We start from the raw sequence: 10,675 nt of genomic DNA on the forward strand, positions 1-10,675 counted from the left end.
GTGAAAAAAAAATGTACTAAGTCCAGAGCTCGATGAATGTTAGGGACCAAAAAAAAAAGTCACTACAAAGTACTACCAATCAACTCTAAATTGCCTGAAACGTACTCCTAACAGGTTTTTGGGGGGACGATTTTGTCCTCCACACTTTGTGATTTTTTCGGATTTAACTTTCGTTTCGGTAGTGACAAACTTTCGTTTCGGTAGTGACACGATGGTGATTTTTTTTTTTTACTAAGTCCAGAGTTTCCATTTAGATTGTCCAAACCTGTGTGGCTCAAGAGATAAATACAGGGTCTGAAAGCAGGAGATATGGGGTTCAAGGCTCCTGAAGAACATTTTCTCTGTCCATCTAAATTCTAAAAGGTGGTTTAAGTATTACGTTCTCTTTGTATCATATATACCTGTGTGGTTCAAGAGATAAATACAGGGCCTGAGAGCAGAAGGTTTGGGGTTCAAATCTCCTGAAGAACATTTTCACTGTCCATCTAAATTCTATATGGTGGGTTAAGTATGACGTTCCCAATTGTAGTTTACATGCCAGCGTGGCTTAAAAGATAAATACGTGGTTCACAATCCCAGGGTTCCTGGTTCGAAGCTCAGTCAAAACAACTCAAACAACAACTAAATAAAAACTGAAAGGGTAAAACAACTAAAATGAAACTGCGATCAATACAAAAACTGCTGATTAAAAAAACCCACTAAACAATAAAAAAAACACTAAACAATGAAAAAATAACTCAAACAACTTAATGTGAAAAAAACGAGCCCATAAAATCACAAAAAAACACTTTGCATAATATGAAAATTTCTTAAGCTCCTCCCCCTGGGGGTGGGCTCCCTCCATGCACCTCCCTCTCCTACCGGATTCTTAAGCTCCTCCCCCTGGGGGTGGGCTCCCTCCATGCTCCTCCCTCTCCTACCGGATTCTTAAGCTCCTCCCCCTGGAGGTGGGCTCCCTCCATGCTCCTACCGGAGCTAAAAGAGGGCGTGAGGAGGGAGGCGGGCTACATCCATGCTTCTCGCCTTAAAAAGACCGAAAATTGAGATCTTCCCTGACCAAGATTCAAACCCACAACCATTCACTTGTGAGGCCTATGCTTTTCTCTTGCACCACCAGGCCTTTCACACTAATTAGGATTTGGAGGTCATATTTAAAGTTAAAACGAGAGGTGACGGGTCAAAAGATGAAAATCCACAGCAAACACCTCTACCCCTGACAGAATGACTGAATCTACTAGATACACCCTCTGATGATCAGGGAAAGGGTTCATTATGACACAACTGAGATTTAGGTTGTTTAAAACATCTGTTAGAAAACGTGACTGAGTCTGAACCCAGATTTATACTTTCATTGAAAGCAAACAGAGAGATGTTTCTTAATGTCATAAAAAATGCATACCCTTTTTGTCATTTATAAATTCCTTAGTTTCAGATGATCAAAACTATAGCAGTTTTGGTGTTAAATCAAGTAGGCTACATTGTTCTCACTTTGGACTGGACATTTTAAAATATGTCTGTAAAGTGTTCAACTATAGTTCCTCAAACAGTGCTGTATTATGACCACAGATCCTCTTTGATTAGCTGAATTAAGTTTAAGAAAATACCACTTTGCACTCATGGCATGCAGCATATCAATCAAATCAATGATCAATTATAGGCCGAGCTCCATACTTCGTTTTGAGGTATTCTAGTGAATCAGGGATAACAAATTACGTAAATTGAATCCAACCACTTAAATGTAACATATTTATTGCAACAACCAACCAAGAGTGTTACAAAAGGCTGAGTTTGTAACAAAATGAGGAAACTCAAACAAAGAACGTTTAAATTATTTTATTAAAACTAACTTAACCCCATATGGGTAACCTGTGTCCCTCAGGGCTCAATGCTAGTGTATTTTCTGTTTTGTGTTATTATGAGGAAAGCTTTGACTGAAAATAGACAATCGACAAGCTCACTATGTGTCGCAGTGAGATTGTTGATCGTCTATTTTCTGCTAAAGCTATACCCACAATCTAATCTAAGGGCGGTGCTTACACACACACACGTCACACACGATATGTTGGGGTCTTGTAGATCGCTTATTTCTGCTACTTTTGACACTAAGTTTTAACTGACCATGATACTGACCATGTTGCACACACCACTTTCACACAACGCCACTACAAATGTTTCGCCTTCACAAACCAACAATGTAATGTGCAATGCCTTTTTAACACTCATGTTTTCACCTCTTTCTTTCATCTTCCCATCTTATCTCCATGCTTTTTACAACCTTGCATTTTCTCCATGCTAATTCACACTCTTTCTATGCACATGTATGATTGTTTTCTAAACGGATGCTGCTTTTTTCCCCTGTATTTCATGACTGCTAACATTAATGCCATAACATGTTTACAAACCACCTCAGCACACTGCTCTTTAACACACTGCCACTACAAATGTTTCACATGCTATCACGCCTTCACATACCAACAATGTAATGTCATCTCATGCCAAGGCAGTACATCATTCAATACAACTTCTTCACACACAAAACTATACTAAGGAGCCGTTGCGCACCACAACTGCCACCATGTCTCCATCTAACTGAATCACAACAACGCCATACACACCCATCACCTCACACGCTGTCTGTGGCCCCACTTACTGCACGTGTGTTTCTAAGCACACGCCGACACTTCTTCCTTCACTCTAGCACTCAGTTCCATTCCTCTCTTCCCACTCTCTATGTTCTAATTCATCTCTTCACTCTTTGCCTCACTGCCTGTTATGTTGTCTTGGACCCATTACTTTCAAGACATTGTTTTCTTCGGCCCTCTTTTACGTTGTCAATCCTATTGTGCCTTTTGCTGCTTCTCGTTGGCCACAGCACTTTGCACAGCATGTCTATGAGGAACGCTGCTGTATTGTACACACCATTATTACATTTTCATTTGCCCTCACAAGGTGTCACACCACACTTACACTGCCTCACAATGTTCCCTACTTCACAGTTTACCTACAACCACCCCACTCCTGCTTGGGACCGTCACATTGTCTGGCAGTCATGAAAAGGAAAAGGCCTGCATTGGCTAGACGACGCAAGCGGCCACGCTTGCCACACACATCAGGTAATGCAGCACTTCCATTTCACCACATTCTCTGTACGTCTCTTTCACTATGCAGTCCCCTCCACTGCATGTCCTTAGCTCTTCCCTTGCGCATAGCATTACACATCATGCCACAGCCACTATGCATACATATGTGTGTGTGTGTCACCACACATGCAGTCAATCCTATTCAACACCTATTAACATGCATACCTCACTTCTCAGCTGACAAGCACAACATCACTCCACCAGCCCTACCTCCCACACCTTCACCGCAGCAGCCTGACAGCCAAGGTAATGACTTCTGTTGTCCTCATCCCTTCCATGCAGTCTTTCCACTCTACACTATTTCCCACCTATAATCTCTCATCACCAACATATGCTCTGCCCAGCACAACAACACACCACCACTTCTTTTGTCTCACTGATTCACATATATCGCATTACTGCTCATTACTGGCGCACACTTTCCCATGATGACTACACTCACCTTCTTGCACATTCTATGTCCACCCAAAGCATGCCTCGTCTCCCACCTGCACTTAATCCTTTTCATCCAATGTGTACCTCATATACTGTACATGCCACATCACTTCTCAGATGCCGGTCATGATTAGCCTGGTAAACCCTCCCTCCGGAAATCTCATTTCCATTTGATTTCAGGAGTGAGTCTGGCCTGAACCGCCTTTCTGCAATATTCGCTGTGTTATTGGGATACATGCGTGTCACTCCCCGCCCCTGCCGGTTCTCTAAATTTATATTTTTAAATAGGCTCTGTCATGATTAATTGACCACATATATGAAGTTAAACAACTAAATTCTATCCAAACGATATCTTAATAGTAAATTCCGTGCCTCAAAAAATAAGTTTGAGACCGTTTTAAAACCGAAAATAAGAAGTCACGGCACTCGCAGAAACAACAATGGCTGCCGTTCGTCTTTTGTCGGCCCCAGTCAGGCTGCACTCGGCTTCATTCGGGCTCACTTGAACTCGCCACCTGATTGGCCAACTGTCGCTGTCAATCACAGAACGATGTGCGACGACGCTGATAGGCTCGTCAGTTCGGCGTACAGAGCGAATATTGCAGGAAGGCGGTTCAGGCCAGACTCACTCCTGAAATCAAATGGAAATGAGATTTCCGGAGGGAGGGTTTACCAGGCTAGGTCATGATGCCACACCACAACGACAACTTCACACCCCTTCATTGCAGCTGCCTGACAGCCAAGGTAGACTTTACTGCATTCCCAAACTTCCAGCCATTCTCTTCGCAAAAGCATATGTACAACCTTTTCCCTCACATCACCAACATGCACACAGAGGAACACTGCCAGTCTGTGTGTCTGTCTATGTGCGTGGCCCTTTATCGTCTGCAACACGCAGCCATCCTTGCAATAATCACATCCACATGCCATTACTGCTCATTCCACTACCTCATCTCTAACTATCTTCACTTCCCAGCTCAACTCCTCGCAAAGGACACACACCCGCACGACCAGCAACAGCCGCCAGACACACGGACACGCACATTCACCCAGCCCCATGCCACATGTGATGACTCATGCTATTACATTGACCCTCCAACACATTCTCTTCACTTCAGGGACCTCTTTATTTCACATCCTCACCACATCACCCTCACCTACTTCTCTTCCACAGTACACCTACCGTGTCAAAAACACATTGCTCATTGATGCCTTTACTTGCCTTTCCAATGCAACAAATATATCCACCTCAACTGTTTTCCATTATTAGGTGCAGACCATCAACCCAATCGCCTCAGCACACACCTGCCTACTGGCACAGAACAACAACACCATCAACACAGTCACCACACACCGGAGCACGCTGCACACACAGCAGGCCCTTCCTTGCAGCTGCCTCACAAGCAAGGTACTGCCTAATGCAATTCTCATTACTTCCACTCATGCAGTCCACTGTCATCCATGTACTACCTACTCTTTCACATCACCACCATGCACACACAACTACAGCCTGTGTGTCTGTGTGTGCGTGTGTGTGTGTGTGTGTGTGTGTGTGTGTGTGTGTGTGTGTGTGTGTGTGTGTGTGTGTGTGTGTGTGTGTGTGTGTGTGTGTGTGTGTGTGTGTGTGTGTGTGCGTGTGTGTCTGTCTGTGTGTGTGTGTGTCTCTGTGTGGCTGTGTGTGTGTGTGTGTGTGTGTGTGTGTGTGTGTGTGTGTGTGTGTGTGTGTGTGTGTGTGTGTGTGTGTGTGTGTCTCTCTGTCACACAGAGTGTCTGTGTTTCACTCTATTGTCTGCACGACACAGACATCCTTGCGCACATCTGTTGTCCTCAGGTGGACGTCCTCTGCTGTTGCATTGGCCTTCACATCACATCCCTCGCCACACTCTTTGCCCTCATTGCCTTTCACCTTCACATTGCTTCACCTCCACAAACAGCACCACACACTATATACACCGCAACATACATGTGTGTGCAATTCTTTCAGTCTCCACCCCACATTCCTATGTACATCTTCACACTGAACACTAGCTACCTACTACACCAGCCCCCAATATCTATCACTTACATCACACAGACTGCCTTACTGCCAATTCACGCACCTCTCATCCACACTGCATAATTGCTCCTCACAATACTTCATAGCCAACTGTCTTCACTTCTCAGCTCAACTCCTCGCAAAGAACACACGCTGCCAGCAGCACCAAACGCAGCCCAACACACCGAGACGCTCCTTGAGACCTTTGCGCCAGGCTGCAGCCACAGCACAACCTTCCTTGCAGCTGTCTCCCAAACAAGGTAATGACTTATGCTCTTCTCCACTCTTGCACCCATTCTCTCCACTGCACTGTCATACACCCTATACTCACACACCACATACATGCACACAGTCTGGGTATGTGTCTCCCTGTGCATTGTGTGTGTGCGTGTGTGTGTGTGTGCATGTTCTGTCTGCAACACACAGCCCTCTTTGCCCTTATCTCTGCTCCTCAGTTGCCCCTCCTCTGCACTTCCATGTACTTCACATTCCACATGACGGCAGAGTCATTTCACACATGCCCTATAACTAATACACTGCTTCCCCCTCCACAAACAGCACACCACACTACATACACACCAACATGCAACGCCTGCATGTACTACTCTCTCCACCCACACCCTCCTTTCTACATTTGCCTGCCCAGCTGCACATACCACCAACACCACAGCACATCATTTCTCCCATCCCTCCCAAACACACTGCACATTATTTCTCACATCTATCCCAAAGACAGCATTACCGTTCATGACCACACCTCACATGCATATAGCAGTACTGTGTTTTTCCCCCTCACATCCAACTATCTTTACTTCTCAGCTCGACTCCTCGCAAAGAAGACACACAGGCGGGAACAGCAAAGCCAGGCACAGAGACGTAGGCGCTCATTGCGACAAGCTGCGGCCACTGGTGAGTTATGCATGCATTCACATTCATCGTCAAACACTATGCATCCACTACACTGACATGCCAATTCACAACCTCACCACTAAAAAAACGCCACTCTCATTCTCCTCCATACAACACCTGGCCCCTTCATGCCTTCATTTCACATTCCACTTATTCATCTAACTCCACTGTCTTTCCTTCTCAGCTGCACACCAGGAACACACACGCCAGACACCGGCCCAGGCCACTGACATGGAAGCACAACACAGCCAACAAAGGCCACACCGACCACGCAACGCAACTACCCACAAACAGCCACAAAGACAACAACCCCGGCCTCATCTCAAACCTGCAACTAAGACTTTGCACTTTCTCAATGGCAACCTACAAATCCCTGAACTCACACGCACAACTGACACTATTGGCACAATCAGCATCAAGTGCGTCAAATGTGGCGCATATAAATTCAAGAAGGAGACGAGCAGTCTCTGCTGCTTACAGGGCAAGGTACGCCTTCCAGCGTTCCCAACGCCCCCCACAGCCCATCAATGATCTGTGGTTTGCCGACACCCCTGAGGCCAAGCTCTTTCGCACACACAGTCGTGTCTTAAATAACGCTGTCTGCCTCGCCAGCCTAGCAGTACATGAGCTCAGATTCACTCACTACTCCCCCACTGTCATCTTCCAGGGCAGGGTCGTCCAGCGCATGGGCCCACTCCAGGCACAGGGCAGGTGCCCAGCCTGTCCTTGCACAACTTTATGTCCTTGACCCCAGTCTGGAGACAACCACAAGATTTGCCAACATGACCCTTCCTACCAACTTATCCGATCCCTTGAAGGAGACAATGAAGGATTTGCTTGAGACTGCCCAGAAAGCCATTCACCAGCACAATACCTTCATTCAAGACTTCAAGCTGATTATTGAAATCCCAGAACAACAACTACACCAAGGCAAAGTTGTCATCAGTGCTAAAGCAAGGCCACAGGGAGGCCATCCCCGACTTAACAATCTGCAGGCCAATCTCCAAGAACTTAGCATTGTCACCAATGAAGAGCCACATGAGCTGGTACTCAACTTGCGTGGCGGAGGCCTCACAACCATATCTGACCTCAATCCGAAAGCCATGCCCCTCCACTTCACACTCCTCTTCATTCAAGGCACATCTGGCTGGGACCAACATCTCAAGCATTACCAAAGTAGCAAAAGGCTGTCCTTGCAAGCTCTTTCCCGGGCAGTCCACGCTGGTACCACACCAAGTACCAGGACGCAATGGCCATAGTCCGACAAATGCGAAAGCCCGACCTCTTCATCACCATGACCTGCAATCCTCACTGGTCAGAGATTGCTGACGCCCTCACCCCAGGCCAGACAACCCAAGACCGACCTGACCTGGTGGCCCGGGTATTCAAACAAAAAAAAGATCAGCTCATGCATGACATCACCAAGGGCTGCATCTTTGGGAGAACCATTGCCTACCTCTGGGTCACTGAGTTCCAAAAAAGGTGTTTGCCACACTGCCATTTACTTATCATCCTGGCAGCTAAGGACAGCCCCAACACACCCGACCAAGTGGACAACATTCTCTCTGCAGAACTCCCCCCTGATCCAACCGAAGTGGGAATCTCAGCCCAAGAAACAGCACGTCGCCAGCCACTGTGGAATATTGGACCATCACACAAGGACCTCCGCGACGTTTGCCAATGACTGATGCTGAAAAGGCCACTGTCCATGGGCTGGTCAACATGGAAGACGCCCTCATCCGTGAAGAAATGAACTACGATGTGCGCGAGCTCTCCACCGCTGCTGCTTAACACTTCACACACATATCACTGCCTTCCCTTTCAAATAATCCCTCTTCAACATGTCACATTGTGTGGTTGATTCCTGGCTGCTCTTTCACTCCCATTCTGCAGGCCCTGCGTTGCCTTCCTTTTCACATGTCATCACAACACATCTTTTCAAAATATCCATTCCTATGCAAGGCCCAGTAGCAAACAAAAAAGCACACAACCCCGCAAGCTATTCCGCCCTACGTACACACTCACACGATCAGGTGGCAATAAGGTGAGTCTGCAATGAGACAATATTCACAACGCCTCTTTGCAAACAGAATCCCACAATCCACCTCCCTTAAAGGAGCATACATCCCATCTTAATGCCCACTCTGTGCTACAGCGACACAAACACAAAGACAGACACACGTAGGCACCAGCGCACGCAAAGCCCCGCGCAGCGGCTGGGGTCGAGGGGGGCGTAGCCCCCCCGAGACTCTAGTAAATGGATTAAGTGGTTAAAATGTTTATGATGCTACCTTAACTACTTTAGCTGGGAACCCCCTGAAATCCCCCCAAGGACCCCTGGGGGTCCCCGGACCCCACTTTGAGACAGGCTAAGAGCTTGTAGCTGCGTTAGCATTTGGAACCGTATCCATCACACTGTCAGAGCTGGTGTGTGGACTTCACGTCTGATAAACCATTACAATACCAGTGGTCCTCAAACTTTTACATTTCAAGGACCACCATAATGGGTCCATTTGGTTCCATTTGTACACTAAAGAGTTACAGACCTGTAATGGTCCATTTGGTCATCAACAATTATAATGATAATGAAGGATCCCAACCCTACACAATGAACATAAAGAATAAAACAAACCATGTAAGGGTAAATACAACATTATGAACATAACGATAAAATAATACCACATAAGGGGAAATACAACACTATGAACAAAGAATTAAACGAACCATGTAAGGGTAAATACAACACAATGAACATAAAACATAAAACCATAAAGGGTAATACAACACTATGAACATAAATAAAACAGACCATATAAAATGGTAAATACAACACTATGAGTAGGGCACTGCAGGGAATTGAACCCCATCCCGGTAAACCAGGAGAACCACACCAGAGCCTTTGTTTTTATGTTGTTATTTACAAATCACATGGTAACATTCACTCATTTACATTTCAACAGTAAAGTCACTTCACAATTTTCAATGTAGATATTCATCTATACTCTTTGTCCAGAGTGACTCACAATAAACAAGGTAAACACATACATAGAATGCAGAGACAGTGTAGTGTCTCAGGTAAACCAAGAACCTGGCATCAGTCTAAACGGTATAATAAATTAATAATCTGTACATAGAAACTATAGGATGCCAGGTCAACAAATGAACCCAGCATCTGAGGTATTTTTTACTTTACTGGAGTATTTCCAATTTACGGTACTTTTACTTATACTCCACCACACCTCAGAGGCAAATATTGCACTTTTACTCCCCTACAATTATTTGAAACCTTTAGTTACAAAACATACAAACATTAACCCTATTTAAACTTTGGCCATTTGAAAATAGCAGATCTACAAGCTCAAAATGCATCTAAGTGCTACAGGATGAGGTGGAGTCTGAAGATGAGTCTCTTCACATTACGACAATGATGAGCTACGCTGTTGGTCACAGAATTCCTGAAGCAGCACAGCTGTACAGTTACAGATAATGAGCCTATTGAGATCAGATACGGTAATGTTTAGTGATATAGCGCCTTTATAAAAAAAAAGAAGAAAGCAATAAATAAACAAATACAATTAAAAAAAACATCACATTCAAATACAGTAAATGGAAGTTAAAACAAAACATACATTACAACTGAAATATTTTTTGTGCAAATATTACATCATTTCCAATGATATTATCCATCAAAGACTAATGCTATTATGTCATTTTGACAAGCCTATGAAGTCATGACGACCAAGAAGAAAACAGGAAAACAATAACCCAAAATACATGTCAATAATTAACATTACAACAATAAAAAAGGAGAAAAACTAAAACAAAATACAGATAAGATACAATAAACTAACAGATATTCAAATTAATATTTGCACACAAAAAAAAACTCTTGCTGACCTCCCTCATCTATCCCGTCACAGTTCATCCATTTACCAATTTAGTTTATCCACTTAACAAGGCTGCCATGTTAAAGGACAAGTCCGGACTAGAATAACAGCCTTTTTTCCTACTTTTATTGATCCCAAATGACTGGCCATGGAAAATTCATGAACAGGCCATAAGTAGGTAGCCATGTTTTCACTCCACACAAACTTTAAAGGAAAACTCCTTAGACAGAGATTAAGAAAATATATTTGCATTTTATTTGTTCATGCTC

This window comes from Gymnoscopelus microlampas (assembly GCF_963454915.1).
Source record: "Gymnoscopelus microlampas genome assembly, chromosome: 1".
NCBI classification, from domain to species: domain Eukaryota; kingdom Metazoa; phylum Chordata; class Actinopteri; order Myctophiformes; family Myctophidae; genus Gymnoscopelus; species Gymnoscopelus microlampas.